The sequence below is a fragment of the Gallinula chloropus genome (genome assembly GCF_964237585.1).
Source record: "Gallinula chloropus genome assembly, chromosome: 2".
Classification (NCBI taxonomy): Eukaryota; Metazoa; Chordata; class Aves; order Gruiformes; family Rallidae; genus Gallinula; species Gallinula chloropus.
In genome coordinates this window covers 104,108,928-104,124,967 of record NC_140086.1, presented here as the reverse complement: position 1 = coordinate 104,124,967, position 16,040 = coordinate 104,108,928, and the positions used below count along the sequence as shown (strand labels likewise).

At 39.4% G+C, this 16,040-nt stretch overlaps 1 protein-coding gene across 1 annotated transcript in view; it reads left to right on the top strand.

Annotated features, from left to right (window-relative positions):
• Positions 1-16,040, top strand: part of CNTNAP2 (contactin associated protein 2) — a gene marked incomplete at both ends in the record, with an annotated part of 1,153,104 nt that overhangs the window by 891,003 nt on the left and 246,061 nt on the right. The window lies entirely within an intron of this gene.

Below are 16,040 nucleotides of genomic sequence, written 5' to 3'. Positions count from 1 at the left end.
AGACCAAGCAATAACTTGCAAGGGCATTCAGAATAGAGACAAAACAAAGTACATACATAAACATAGATTTCTTCCCAAAAGCCTAGCCAAGAGTGCTGGCTATTAACAGAACATTAGTGGTAACATTTTTAGTCTAAATAACAAGTAATTAGCCATCCACATTAAACAATAATGAGAGCTAGTAATCATTTTTTTATCAGCAAAATTAGCCTGGACTCATTTTAAAACAACACTTAATACAAACAGCTTAATGAATATGTAAAAGGTAAAAGTTATGCACAAAACCAAATGTACTCTGCAAAACAAAGATAATTACTGTATCTTGACTGTTATGCATGAACTTGTATAGAAGTGTTCTTTTCCCACTTCTTGTGCGTACATAAATTGTGGCAGTAGTCTCTTGGTGCCTCCAAAGGTCTTGGTTTGGTGTGCAGAATGAAGTAAATTACTGATCAATTTTGATAAAGCTCAAGATCTTTGATCTGTGTTTTTGATACAAGATCTTTGAGAAGACTATCTAAAGAATAAGTCAATATAAGTCAATCATAAAAAAAAACATTTTCACAAGAGCCAAAGGGCAAGTACACATCTCTCTCTGTCTAGGAGTAAATAATGGAGGAGGCTGGATTTATATAGACATTACACATGTCCTGGCCTTAGGGTGCCTAGAAGTAACCTATAATCTTTTTTCTTCTGTTCCTGTTGGAATAATTCTGTGTCTTGAAGCTGATGAAATGCAATGAAAACTGATTATAGTGACACTGTAGTGTTCAGTCTTTTCAGCAGAATCATGTATGGGACTGTGTGTTACTGAAAGGAATGATCTCACTACACAAAAATGCCAGCACAGAGTTTGGAGTGTGAGAGAATGAAAATATTTAGGAGGTGCTTGTATGCTAATCTACTTCCTTTCATCTCAAAGGATCCCAAATTCTTTCTGAATGGATACTCAGATCATACAGCAGCACTTGATGCTTCAGTGACAGCAAATACTGCATGCATTTAGCAGCTCAAAAATGTGCAGCCATAAATTAGCTGTGGGAAGCAGCTAAAACACTTATTCAGTAGTGTAATTCCCTGAGCCAGTTAGGATAGCCAGCACTGACACTCTGCAGAAGCTGTGATTCTCCTGAAAGGAGCTGGTGAGCACAATCATAGTATAATCATCCAGTATGCCCTAGGAGCAGTGCTTCTGTGACTAAAGTTACCATTCCTGTTCTTGCCTTGTCCAGAATGGTATGTCCAGTAAGTGCCTTTTCAAGTGAAGTCTTTCATGAGTGGTGTAGAAGACAGTAGCTCTTAGTGAGAAGTTAGATCAAAACCTGTGTATTAACTCTACCCTCAGCTGCCTGAAAACTGTATTGAGCTGGGACCCCATGACAGAATTTTTCCACTCTTAACCAGCTTCTGAGTTGCAACACCCTTTAGCTACTCCAAATGAGACCAGGAAAAGGCTCATCAAAGCCCTTTGTGAACATCCAGTAAGTCATTAGCTTTCTTAAATGAGATGCAGTAAACGCTTTTAAAATACAAGTGTAAAATAATTCTCCAGGTTCCACCTGTTTTTTCTAAGGTAGACCTTCCAATTTCGGCAGACCTGGCTTCTTCAAACATGCTGAACCAAGGAATGTGTCAGCCACCTCCCTGATGATCTAGTACTCAACCTGATAGGGAGATCATTTTAAAGGTTCATTAAAGAGCTATTAGTCTTCATCACTTATCAGCTATCTGGAGCGAAGTCAAAAACACTGAAGCAAAAAGATCTGCTATTTTCCTGTAGCAACACCCTAGGATTTGCTGAATGGTGGCTCAGCTTGAGCTACTCTCCTTCAGAATTCCTTCTAAGCAACCTCCTATTAATTAAGCCAAAGTATTCATACACGAAAGCTGCCAAAACCCCCTAGGTTTACATTATTATACAGTGGCTATGAGCCAGTCCCTTGTACTGAATCTTCAACAATTAAAACATTATTGTACACATTCTTTGCCTATGCTTAGAAATACAGTATTTGTATTACTTTATAAAGAAGGTGAATAGCACTACAATAGCATTAGTAGAGTTGTTGCCATTGAAAGGCTAAGGCTGATTAAGGCAAATTGTGGTCAGTAGGCAATGTATTAAAGTAGACAAAGGTTTTTTGGAGGAATTGGTTTTAGTATTCTGTGGTATACCTTCAGCAACTTCAGTAGACCTAAGCCTTCACTCGTTTCTCCTCACTCATTTGATTTAAATCAGTTCTGAGACATGTCAAGCCTGTAGAAGCTTAAAGAAGACTATTAATTCCCTCACCTTCGCAATTCAGTGCTACCAAGATTTTTCCCAAAGATTACTTCAATGCATTTAATGAGTACAGAGCATGGAATTGGCAGAGTGCATTGCCCAATCACTTATACTAAATCTTCCAAATTATATTTTTATTTTGATAACTAAGCTGCCCTGAAAAACAAAAATATCTTCAATATATATGAGATTTTATATGGAGAAATCTACTGCTACAGAATATTAAGAACACGAATTTTGTCTTTTTCTGAATTTGCTTTGCTTTTAACAGCACTGGCCCAGTTCATTAAAGTTACCCCATCTGTGCTAAGTAGAAAGCAAGTTTAAAGTAGGATAGCCTCTCTACTGTCCATGATTATAAGGTCTTCTTGGGACTTGAATATTGCTAGTCCTTTCCTCCAGTCTGTTTTTACTCTTATCAAATATTCCTCCATTCATTTCAATTTAGCATAAATAAGCCTTATTGACAATTCAGCTGTATTTTACTAATACTCATTCCTAATTTTGGAGGGGTGGTAGCTTATATCTAAACATAGTCTTCCAGGCAAAAACAGTGATGCAGAACATGATTAAAAGATTCTATTTTTTCAAATAGATGGTGTCATTGTCAGATTATGTTGATTTTTGAAAGGAGTTGATGCACAATTTGCACCTTTGCTAAATTTCCTTCTGCCTAGTACACTCCTGTTATTAGATCTGTTTGAAGTTTGTGAAAGCAGAAAACAAGAAAGAAATACAACATTACTTACAGTTTGTACATTATGTACAGCAGTCCACTTTTTATCTTAATACAGTCTGGTGCATGCAGGTTGACAAAGATTCCTCAGCCATCACTCTGGGAAAAGTTTTCAAATGCCCTTTGTATTGAACATGTCTCCTGTTTTTTTTTCTTAAGCATTTCCTAAGGACTCTAGTATAGTATATTTTAACTCCACTTGGATACCCAAACCAAGTTTGTGAAGTGTTTATCAGCACTTTTTCTAGCATAATTTTTACAGCTGGGCTCTCCAGTTTCTTGCTGGCCAGAAAATATTCTAAAAAAGTCAAAACCATCTGCCTAATCAAAGATGATACTCTGTTTTCCACTCAACAAATGAAGTCTGTAACTTTTTCAAGTTCTAAGTGTTTCTAAAAAAGCACTTATGCCTAAGTTTTGCATTCACGAAACGTAAATCATCACAATATATTCAAAAATAGGTAGTATGTAATTTCTTAATCAAGTTTTTGAATGTCTTAAATTTTGTCTCTGAAAACACTGCAGCTTTTTGCAACCCAAAGTTTAGACTTCCATTCTGTGGGGAAAGACTTGTGGCAGGAGAGTTAGAAATGCATAATGCATTCTGCTTATGTGCTTGGTAACCTTGAACACCTCTGTAAATGTTCTTCATAAAATACAACCACCTACAAATATCATTACTGAATTGCAAACGGCATTCCCATGAGCCTATTTGTCCATCTGATTAAGTTAAAACATTTTTGTTCTATTCAGGCTTGTACAAAAGTACCTTTTTCTTTACTTATACCTGAAAGCAATCTTCAGCAACTTGTTCAACAAGCATTGGTCATTCAAATGAGGCCAAAGAAGTTCAGCAATATGTGGGTGTTTATTCATATTCCTGTTCATATTCTAAAGATCTGTAGCCAGAGTATTCTGTGAAGAGCAGTTACCAAATCCATTTGGATGAGTGTAACACAAAAGTACCAGTTTAATCTATGCTTTTTTATTGTGGGGAACTTGTGATTGCTATAAAAATAATTTAAAATGGTAGATACTGTGTTAAATAACTTTGAAACCTGTTAAAAATTACTATCTGGCACCACTCCAAGGAACTGTTTGATAGGAATTGGTTAACAACTGATGTGAAGGAAGAATTGTCTCAAAGACAAGTTGCAGCTGTACATACTGTGGTATGAAATGTGATTGTCTGTGTGGTGGTTGGGTCTTGTAACTACGTCTCACAATTTCAACACAGAGTAAGGAAGTCACATAGGGCTACTTTTCTTTCTCAGACACCGCTGCTCATAGGACAATGTTGTTGACCAAACTATACCATCAGTGGTACCTCAGCAACTCGGTTCTCTTGAAGGATTGGCTTCTGGGGTGGCTGCATATCCCCACGGCTGGCTTTGGGCCTGCATAATTATCGGATTTAATAAGCAGAGCTTATTACTTTTAGTGATCTAAAAGTGAATGCTGCTCAGTTTCCTGTTTCTGTGCTGGCTTTATTGTGCACAAGGAATCATAGAATCACAGAATGACAGGGGTTGGAAGGGGCCTCTGGTGAGCCATCTAGTCCACCTCCCCCCTGCAAGAGCAGGATCACCTAGAGCAGGCTGCACAGGACAACATCCAAGCAGGTTTTAAATGTCTCCAGAGATGGAGACTCCACAGCTCTCTGAGCATCCTGTTCTAGTGCTCTGCCACCCTCACAGTAAAGAAGTTCCTCCTCATGTTTAGATGGAACTTCTTATATTCAAGTTTATGCCCATTACCTCTTGTCCTGTCACTGTGCACCACTGAAAATAGACTGACCCCACCCTCCTGACACCCACCCCTCAAGTGTTTATAAGCATTGATATGATCCCCTCCCTCAGTCTTCTCTAAGCTAGAGTCCCAAACCTCTCTTCATAAGAGAGATGTAGCCCCTTTTTTGTAACTTCTCCAGTAGTTTCCTGTTCTGGGGAGCCCAGAACTGCACACAATATTCCAGGTGAGGCCTCATCAGTGCAGAGTAGGAGGAGGGATAACCTCCCTTGACCTGCTGGCCACATTCTTCTTGACACACCCCAGGATGCCATTGGCTTTCTTGGTCCTGAGGGTACATTGTTGGCTCATGGTTAACCTGTTGTCCACCAGGACTTCCAGGTCTTTTTCCACAGAGCTGGTTTGCAGCAGGTCAGCCCCTAACCTGTACTGGTGCATGGAGTTATTCCTCCCAAGGTGCAGGGCCCTACACTTGCTCTTGTTGAATTTCATAATATTACTCTCTTCCCAACTCTACAGCCTGTGCAGATCTCACTTTTGCCACCAATAAACTTGAACAAACCCTTCCTGTTACCCTTGATGTCCTTTGCCAGCTTGAGCTCCAAGGAGGCCTTGGCTTTTCTCATTTGATCCCTGTATATCCTGACAGCAATCCTGTAGTCTTCCCAAGTGGTCAGTCCCTTCATCCACAAAATGTGGACTTCCTTCTTCCACTTTAACTTTTTCAGAAGCTCTCCACTCAACCAAACAGGTCTCCTGCTTCCCTTGCCTGATTTCTTGCTCTTAGGGATCCACCAATTCTGAGCTTGGAGGAAGTGGTCTTTGAATATTGTCCAGCTCTCCTGAGCCCCCCTGAGCCCCTGGGGAGTGCATCTCACCCTAGCAGACTCCCCTGATGGAGCTTCATCTCCAACCTCATTCACCTGGCCCTCAATTTCCAGAGTTTTATACTGGTTAACCAGAAAGGCAAGGGAGTTCAGAATTTGCCTGCCTCTCCAAGGAAGAACCTGTTTCCATCTATCAGCATCTATTAGGTCCTGGGCACAAGGAGCACAGGTATTTTCTTCATCACCCTCTGTTACAAGTGCCAGACTCTGACATGTTCTGCAGTCTATGATCTGGACACCTACATGTTTCTATGGGACCTCTGTCAGAACATTTCTTTTGGTGACAGCTTTTTTTCTGTGTTGAAAGCATGACTGATCCTGCCTGCACAACCAACTGCTCAGGCTGCAGCACCACACCCCCTTTGCTCCATCTGCCTTAGTACAAGGATCTCAGATCCCTGGGCTTTCTAAGGGCTGTTTCTTAAGGTGAGGGGTGTGGAAGGTGGTGCCTTGATGCTTCATTCAGATCAGCTGGTTTTATTCATGCTGCATCAGCAGCCCTCCCACAAGCTGCCTGTCCCTGACAAGCTAACTGCTTTCCCCAGACTCAAAAAGCCCCTAAAAGAGCTGTTTGCCAGTCTTTTTTCACTGTGTAACCCCTTCCTCATGTGGATGTACTCACACTGGAACTAGTATCCTCAGTGAGCAGTAGAAAGCAATGGAGGTTTACCATGGTTATGCAAGGTCTGGTGGGCCTGGATCACTGTGCAAGATGATCAGAGGCCTGGTGGGCTTCAATCTGGTGAGTAGGGGTAGGCTTTTCTTCCCCAGTTAATGTCTGTTTTAACAACAGTTAATATACGTGCCTTCCCTATTTATGATGAAAAACTTTTTGGAGTTAAGAGTTTTCTTCTGAAACACAATTTGGGGATTATCTTAGTTATTCAGAAAGGAGATATTTGTTATTCTGTATGATGAGTCTTCAGCCTGCAAAATTTGCTAGTAATTGCACAGCTGGGAATCACTCTGTATCCTGACAGAATGAGTGACAACTGAATTTAATATTAATCTGAAAAATTTTACTGGACTAGATATAAAATATGTGCCTGTAACATTAAAAATTTATGTATACTAGTAGCAACATGATAAAATACGGGAAAGTTTGCTCTGATATGATTTCTACTGTTTAGTAATTTTTTTGTTATTTTCGTGGGGCCTGAGGCTCACACATTCTTAGAAGAGAATTGGAGTGGAAATGCAACCTACAGGAATGTAAAACTTTTCTGAATTATATACTTGCAGCAGATAATGTGTCTGCAAAAGTGTGCACTTTGGTTAATACATTTTAGAGAATTAGGAATTTTTCCAACTAGTATTTTTTAAAGTAAAGACTGTGTTCTCTCTGATTTGTTTATTTCCTTGAGTTATGAGTTGTCCATGATTATTTTTTAAATTTTACAGATCCTAAATATCTTTGAAAGTTTAATATGGTAAATATTTTTTTATAATTGGTTACCAAAATTGTATTTATCACTTTCTCAGTTTTCAGATTTCATTTTCTCATCTTTAATGTTTCATAAAAAACTTTTTTTTAATTTGATATTTCAAGCACATGCTTGGCATGCTGTAATTGAAGTGCAAAATTCAGTTTTCTATTCCCCTACTAGAGAGGAACAATATTTGAATAGCATATATATTGCAAATAAGTAAATCTTGAGATCTGCTACTCTATCATCAAAAACCAGAAGGAAAGGCAAAAGTCATCACTATCAATCACCAAGTGTAATTCTACAATTTTTAATCACAGCCCTGAGTATGTCCCAGGGTGTAATTTTCTTAACTGATAATTTTTGTGATTGTAATTTTGCATTCATATTAAAAATATTCTTTAACATTCTAAATATGGTGACTGAGTATTAACCTGCACCTGTAATATACATTACATTTAACTAGATTATTGGCTGCCTTTATAGAGTGATTGCTCCCTGCAGATCTGCTTCTTGTGACTTTGATAATTTAAGCCTTGCATAGTAATCTCTGTGGGGGCAGGATCCCTGCTGATTTTGGTGACAAATTTTCCCGGAGTTTAGTCTACAAATGTATTAGTTTATTGCTGTAGAAAGTGATCCATTTTCAGTTCTTCAGTTATTAAATTTACTTCAGTGTGGTAAAGAACTCAGTGGTGTATTCAAAAATGTATGTGCCCATCTAATTCTGATGCCAATGCAATTAAAAGCCTAAACTATAAAAATAAGTGAAAAATACCACTGAGTAACCAGGCTAAATGGGATTAAAGACAAACCCAATGCACCACTTACTGACTTTTTGCATTCCTCCATGTTGCTGTGAGGTTGGGGCTTTCCTGTGCTCTGGTAACTTTTAGAGGTTCAAAAGCACGTTCTGTGTTCTGGCAAGGCATGTGCAGTTAGCTCTGCAGGAATCCTCCTCTTGTCAACATTTTAAGTAGTGGAATCACAATTAAACAGTGCAGTACTGTAAGTGAGCTCTGATTCGGGTACCTTTGGGTTTTCCTACTGAGCTGAGTGATACAATTTGTTTTACCAGTAACAGCATGTTTTAGTTGTGTGCCTTTGAGTATTCTTCTGGGCACTTGTGCAGAACAGCCATGTATCACAGAATGTGAGAAATGGCCCAGAACTGTTACCTAGGTTTGTATTTTGATTGTCAAGATGATGTGAGTCCACACAAATAACTTGAGCATAAAGCCTTAGAGGGAGGCCAAAAGAATGTGACTGACTTCTAGAGAGAACTGGGTATCTGTATACTACTGCAAATCACAAATATAAAAGGGAGTATGCTTTTAGGATGAGCACATAACTGTGACTAGTCTCACAGTATGCTATGCATCTGAATATGTATACATTACTCAGAGATTTGCCTCATAAGATCAAAGTAAAATGTGATTATGTGCATTATCTTTACAGATCTGTATCTGACCAAACTTGTTTTAAGCTTAGTGCATTTGAGAAGAATGGTATCCGTATTTTGCTGTTAACTTTTTAAATGCAAAATAGTTTTTATGTTTAAATGTAATAAGTAGTTTGTGCCCTTACCCTAGTTACACGTACTTTCTATGCTGTGATTTTTCCTGTTTGATTTTAGATGTAACTATTTGAAGGCTATTTCAGAAAATTTTCCTGAACGTAACCTTCATTTCCAATGTGATTTGCTGAATCCATTTCTCCTCAGTAATCTTAAAACTTTCTTCCTATGCTTCAATATGACATGATTATAGTGAACTACAATTTTAGTAAGCATTGTTCTTTGATATCCATTGCACTTCAAATGAGGACAATGAAGCTATGAAACTGACCCTCGAGTAGAGGGGGATGCACTGTCCATAGAATATTCAGCTGATGAAGTGCTTGTGGATGCTCTGTTTGGGTTATTTCAGAGCACTCCAGAGTAGTTTAGTTTAATTTGAGGTGAATGAATGGGCAAAATATGGATACATTTGGTATTGAAAGACAAATACCAGATTTTGTCTTTGGTATGCTTTTGGTATAAAAGACAAAAGTTTCATTGCATAGACAGGAGCAGTACAGTTTCTGCAAAGATATTTTGCATGGTCATGAGTGGGGAAAAAAAGACCAGAGGTGCAAAGAATCAGCTGTTATCATGAAGATCTATTCTAAGTCTTTCTGCCCTGATTTTTCTAATCTTTGTATTCTTGTTCATCACATGCAATTTTCTGTACTTTCAAAGGCCTTGTTACACTAATCCAAACCTTTGTTCATTTCTAGACAATTATTATTCTCTCGCCTTATTAAGAGTCTTTTTCCTGAGACACACCTTATGAGGGACAGCAATTAATGAAATAGTTTAAGAAGTAAATTGAAGGTCTTATTTCTCTGCACGTATCCTTTTCATCTTCTTGATGACATTTTTTTTAATTTGTTCTTAGTAAGACAGAATATCTTATGCTTCTTTCTTTAGATTGTCATTTAATGGCTGTACTTTATTCTTAAATAATATTGTATGTGAAAGGGGTAGACAGTGATCTGTGTTGGTTATTCATACGCAGAGCTTGAAAGGCTGGATACAGGTAGTATTTGGCAGGGGTGATTTAACGTGTTTCTCTAAAATGAATCTGAACTGTTTGGGGTTTTTTTTCAGAGTGAAGATATAAATCTTTCTTTTCAGTGAGGGTGTAAATGCTGTTTATGCCAAGGTGATCCTTACATCATGCAGAACACTTGCACAATGACTTGGAAAAGGTCTGTTTATGACACAGTTCTGTGAAGGATATCCTCTGGTGTGTGTGTATATATATATACACACACTTTATATAAAAGTATATCAGTGGTTTGACCATAGTTCATGAATGACAGCCTATGGACTTGTGCTGCTTAACTGGATCCATTGTTTCTCTTAGTCCAGACAGTTTATAATACCAGCTTCTAAGCACATCCATCCAGGAAATACATCTGCAAATCTGATTAATTTTTTTTCACTTGTTTCAATACATGAATTAGAAATCCTGAGTGGGCCTAAAAACATGGAATGACACACTGAGTCAAATGAAATAGCCAGATTTGCATGCTATGTCTAGCAAAAGTTTCATTTTCCTAGACAAGAATATAAAAATAGAACAAGTGTTTGAAAACAGCTTTCCTCAGTTTGTGACTTGAAGACTTATTAATTGCAGAAGATACCTTTGTACTGCTACTATTTAAATGGATCATTTCACCCATGATTTAGGCTAAACTTTTTTCAAAAATAGCCTTGGGATTTTTTTCTGAATATCCATGATGTCATCATAGAATGAACTGTACAGTATATGTATGCTGTATTCATATTTCCAACCTGGTAACTTCGTTTGATTACTCTGTGTTTTCATAATATCAGAAACAGATCCATATTTGTATTTCATATGGGATTTATGATAATCTAGTATTCTATCTGGTTTAATCTCTTTTCCGATGTGAAGAAATGCACCTTTAGCAATATTCTGTACTCAATTTCTTCTTGTACAAGTGCCATTACATTCCTTAGATCATCCTGTTTTAATCAGTGCCTTCTTAATTCTTACATAACTTTTGAAAGCTGGTTCAAATGCTGGAACAGCAGGTAGTTTTTAAAAAGTGAATTCATTTATACAATAGCTGAATGATGTCTTCAGTCTTTCCACGTTTTTCTTAACAATTCCTAGTACTCCAAATGCTTTACTGAGATTTTGTAGAACAAGCTCTTACAACACCAGTATCCCTTTCCTGAGTGCATTAGGATTTTTTCTCACAAGCACTGCTTTGTGTTTTTCAACATTTAATTTTATTTCCCAGCTGCTCAGTCTCAAAAGACTCCTGAATATTTTTTTTTATTTTTATTAACCCAAATAACTAAGCAGCAGCACCAAAGTTTCACCTTGCCCAGAGGAGAGGACGGCTGTAGAACAATACTTCTAAAAAATGTCAGCAAATTGGTTCCATTGTCAGTGGCAGTTTTCTCTCTGGTCTCAAGGCAGAATCGTTTTTCCAATGCATTTTTTGTGATGCTTCTAGTATTATGTGAAAGCTACTTCAGCAGCACTTAAGGGAAGGTGCTATGAAAAGCCAATGTATTAGGCTCCCACGAAAAAATGTCACTGGGAAATTTGTATAAAATTCTTAATTCACTTTTACCACAGCTGATCATCAACTGTTAAGTTTTCCACGGGCTTCTGTTGAAGGTGTAGTTGGGTCTAGTGTTTCACCAGGCTTCTCACTCATACAGTCTTTCCACTTAATGCATGCTCATTTTTCTCTTATGAGTGACCAGAAGGATTATTATACTTGATAGAGAAAGTAGTCATTTGGGTTAATTGAAAATGAATGATCAGAATATTCTAAGATCTACTCCAAGTATGCCCTAGCTGCTTTTTAGATTTAAAGATGCTATTCATAAGCAATCATTTCCCTCTGCTTTAAAATGGTCAGTTATTTTCAAACTATGAAATGAAGTGAATTTACCCTTCTCTTTTTAAATAATGATATGCTCGAGAAGCAGTACCTTTGGAGCTGAAACTCTGAGCTTGAGCTAGTGTTGTTCAAAACCTGTCACTTTTTCTAGCCCATAAACTTTTCTCTCTTTCAAAAGCACTCATGTCTTCCCACTTCCTCCATCTGTGCAAATTCCAGTCCTCTTTCCTTCCCTCTGCAACAGCGATCACAGGAATCCCAACTAGTATCAGTGTGCTGCTGAAGCCTATTAGTGCCAATATTGTTAACTACTGATCTGGTTGGATATGATAATTTAGTGGCAGAAGACTGATCCCATCTTATCCTGAGAGCTACTTCCTAAAAATGCTGCCTACTTCCTTTTATCCTTTTATGATTTTATGTTGTGGGTTTTTTTTTTTAATCCTACAGCATGAGGAGATTTGACAACTGAGAACTTCAGCTCCTAACTAATTTAATCGGTTATGTTTGAATAATGCAGTAGTATATTTCAACTAAAGGATGGTACAAGAATTGTATTTGTCCCGGGAGACCAAACTCACATGGGCTGGTGATGGTTTCCGTGTGTGTATGAGCTGGAGAGCTTTTGAGTCTGTAGGCTGAAGGTCTGATCCTGCTTACACTGGAAAAAAAACCAAAACCAAAACAAAACAGGGCTGTCTTCACTGCCATCGGAGGCATTATTTGAGTGAGATGAGAACTCACACACCGAGTGTGTGCGGGAAATGAGGAGCTGGAATGTAGCAAAACGTAAAATGAAAAAACCACCTGCTACTAGCAAAACCAGTGTGAGCAAAAGGTACACAGATTTTAAATATAAAAATTCACATGCAATTTAAAACTGTTGGCAAGCTCCCCAAATAGGTTCCTTTTTCAAGGAAACGTCCTTCTTTTCACGGTTTTAAAAATTTTAGTAATAATTTATGGCACCCTGCAACAATAGATAAATGTGAACCGAAGACAATGTGAAGCCAGACATAAATGTTTGAATAATGTGTGTAGCTTTCAAATATCCACCTCCCCTGGGTGAATGAGGTTTGTCTTTGTCTCCCTAGTAAATAAGGAGGTATTCGGTTGCTTTACAGACAGTCTTATCTACATAAACCAGCATACCCTTCTGTTCAGTGCCTATTCTTCCTGGCAGTATTTTGCTTTTACCACCTCAGTCTCCCAGTCAGAAGAAATATCCCGTCCCCTCTCTCCAGCCCCAGTGCTAGCTGTGGGGTTTTCACAGTTCACTGCCCTGAAAGACTGATCCATTTTAAAGTGTCAATGTCAAACTTCCCTGTTTATCTCACAAGCACTTATTAAACTGCTGTAGGCAAGAGAGGCAGCTCTGTTTCTATTTCTGGAGGTAAAGACCACTTGTTCAGGATTGTGAACCAAGGTGGCGTTTGTTGCTGTTCAGAAAGGAGAAGAAGGGAGGGAATAGGCACCCACTACTTGTAAACCACTGCATGATCCCCTCAGGACTCACAGTTAGTGTTCTTGGTGGCTGGTTATTAATGATAGACAGTAAGGGCATTTCTGACCTAGGAGAGCATCCCTATGCATTCTTCAAATCACGATTCTCAGAAAAACACAATCCCTTTAAAACTGTTGTACTCTGAAAATAAAAAAAAATATATCTTCAGGCAAGCCATCACTTGGATCACTGTCTCACTCCCACCTCTTTTCAGGAGCCAGGTGGCCTGGCACTTTCACTGTCATATTGGGAAATAATCCTGGCATCGAAGAAAAGGGGGGCTGTGGGGGTTACTGAGGCAGGTTAGCAGGTCCTGGGGGAGGTGAGAGGTAAAGGAGCAATTGCTCCTTTCCAGCCTTGTAGGTAAGTTGCACTAACGCTCTATGCCTGCAAGAAGGGGTTGTTTGGAGTCTGTATTTGGGTTTGTACATTTTCAGTGTGAAAACAGGGTAAGCTTTCTGTAAATACCTTGTTTCCTAACCATTCGAAATACAGTGGAGTATAATTCCTTGTCATCATGTATGTAGTAGGAGAACTGCACGTACTAGAACCGAAACAGGGAGTGCAATGATCATGGTTCCTGCTGTGATACAGTAGAGGTTCTGTAGCCTGCTTTTTATGTGGCCATAATTAACATGACAGCCCTACTGACAGAACTGATATTTGAAGGTCAGAAATTACAATGAATCACATTTTGACAGCCTCTAGTTCTCCTTCCCAGCATACTGCAGAAAACTTAGCATATTGCTTAACAAAGATGGGGTTTTCTTATTATCTCTTCAAAGATTCAAGGATGAAGTGAGGCAATTACTCCTTCACAGGAGATACAGCAGCAGCAATCACCTTCCTCTGAAGTGAGAGCTGCACATCAGGCAGCAGAACTTAAAAATAGCATCCCTGTCTCCCCCTGAACCCTTATGCTGCCGCTGCTGTGGTGAAACAAAGCTCTGTGCATTCCCCTGAAAGCCGTCAGTTCTCCTTGGCCTGCAAACCCTTTTGAATGGCCAGCACAGTGGCACAAGGCATCCATAACTTGCCAGGAAAGTTGGCTCAGCATGCAGCCACTTTGCTCTCTGCAAAAGCAAGGTTAGTTGCGACAATAGGCAATGCTAAAATAGTTTTTTCTCTTTTTGTTAGTCTGACACCATTTGCAGCAGAGCTAGAGTGTTCATAGCTACCATTTGTGTACATAATTGTACAGATGGCTTTGTACTTCAGGTGCAGAGCAATTAGATGCTCCTACGATGGCAGGTTTGATCAGTCCCTGAATTTGCAAATTTGTTGTTTCCTCCTCACAGATACAGGAAGTATTCTGAACCAGGGACAGATGATGTGATATCATAGAGCTCTATTCGTTCTTTTTTATCACTCAAGGAAGCAATCATCTGATATTTAAGAAATGCAGCTAAACAGGCAGCATTCTGGTGTGATTAGGGCAAGTCCCACTTACTTGTTACATGCAACTGTGAACTTCTTGCTGTATGAGATGTCTAACATGATGCAGTCAGCCTCTGACATGCGATGTGCCAACTCATGGGAGGCCTGGAGTGCTAAAGGAGGTTGCAGCTCTGCACAGCATCTGGGACTGTGGTGCCTGGTGGGCTTCTGTGCTTGAGGGGGCCTTAATGAAAGGCATGCTGTCTTACCTTCTATGGCTGAATGCATAGTTTCTAGAGAAAACCAATCAGTCTGCTGCTCAAAGTTACAGAAAAAGACAGCCAGCAGGGAATTGGAGACTTCACTTAATCCTTATAAAACTAGGTCATTTCTGACATTTACCTTCAACATGTTTATGAAAATCTTCACTGCCTTTCTTCCCCTTTCCAAGCAGTATGTTCCAGTGGTAGACTACCTTTATTGGTAGAAAACCAGTCACAGGGAATGTAGGTAGCTCTGTTTTGTTCAAAGTTATTTTGCCCTAGGCTACAGAAAGCCACAGGTCACTGTTACCTGTGCACACAAAGACTATGTAAGCTATTATTCATGTATTACTGAATTTTAGAGTCCAAACATTTTTGTCTGGGCAAAAAGAACTGACTTGTGCATGATGGGATTCGGGGGGGTGGGGCACGGCTGCAGGGGTGGCTTCTGCAAGAAGAGCTAGAAGCTTCCTCTAGGCCCAACATAGTAAACACCAGCTAAAATCAAGGATGGACCTGCCACTGACCAAGTCTGAGCCAGTCAGTGACGGTCACAGTACCTCTGTGAGTCATGTCTAAGAGGAGGGGAAAAACACACACCCACCCACCCCAAAAACCAGCTGCTTTTTGCCACCACAGAAGGGAGTGAGAAGATGTAAGAAACTGACATCAAGGTCAATGAAGAAGGCAGGGGAGGAGGCATTCCAGGCACCAGAGAGATTCCCCTGCAGACCGTGGAAGAAAAGAAGCAGAGACCCCACCTGCAGCTTGTGGAGAGACCCCATGCTAGAGTGGGTGGAGACATGAACAACACTGACCTGCGCTGGAGCAAGCTCCTGGCAGAACTTTCAGCCCATGGAGAGAGACAAGGAGGCCCACATTGGAGCAGGGTTGCTGGGAGGGTGGGGGTGGGAAGTGGCTCCACTGGGACCAGGCTGGAGCAGTCTGGGCTTGAGAGACTGAGACATTCTGTGATTTATGACTGCACCCCGTAGAAGTGACCCATGCAGGGGCAGTTGGTGAAGAGCTGAAGTCCTGTGGGAAGGGACTCAGGTTGGTGAAGTTCATGGAGAACTGTGTCCTGTGGGTGGGATATCATGCTGGATCAAGAGAAGAGGAGTGATAGTGACTTTGGTGGGCATCTGGCCTCCAGCCAGGGTCAAATCAGCACAAACTTTAGCCACACATTTGAAAAAAACACTTCATTTGTTTAGTTAACCATATTTTTTCTTAAGATCCTAATGATTCTAAACATGATGAAAAAAGTATATTAAAAACTGCATATCTAAATGTCAAGTAAATATAAGTGTTTGGGTTTTTTCCTAAAAATTATTCAGATCTCATTCAAGCAAATCCATATGCATCTTTTGGTTATGAACCGAAGG